Raw genomic sequence first — 575 nt, forward strand, 5'->3', positions numbered from 1 at the left:
GCACCTCCCCAACTATTCTCAGAAACACACCATTCTTCCAGGCCCATGGTTAGAAATATATTGGCACTCCTTTCTTCTCTCTACCCTACTTGGATTCCGATTTTTCAATATGTCCTCATTTATTCCTTTATAAGTAACTTTCTTCAAGATATTCCCCTGCTCCAGAACTTTTGAAAACATCCTATTTCCTACCACAGTACTCACTATTCCTACCACACCTACTCACAATTTCCTACTTTTCAATACCTACCCTCAGTAACTTGGTCTCATCTTATCCACCAACTTTATTTCCCAAAGTTAGCTGAATTCATTTCAGTATGCAAGCTATCATTAGAAAAGGATCAATATTAACATGAAGAACAACTTTCCAATTGTGTTCCTGAGACTGGCTTCATCACCCAAGGCATATTACTTCACTTACCTGAGCCTACTTCCTTAGCTATAAGCTTAGAAGTTTTACCTACCTTGCAAAGTGAAATAAAATATATAAAGGCAGCTAGAAAATTTCACAAAATTTTGACTATGTACAAGACAACAACGTGACACTTGCACATGTGCAGATAGATGGCTTTAGA

Source organism: Phoca vitulina, unplaced genomic scaffold (assembly GCF_004348235.1).
Source record: "Phoca vitulina isolate PV1807 unplaced genomic scaffold, GSC_HSeal_1.0 scaffold77, whole genome shotgun sequence".
NCBI lineage: Eukaryota > Metazoa > Chordata > Mammalia > Carnivora > Phocidae > Phoca > Phoca vitulina.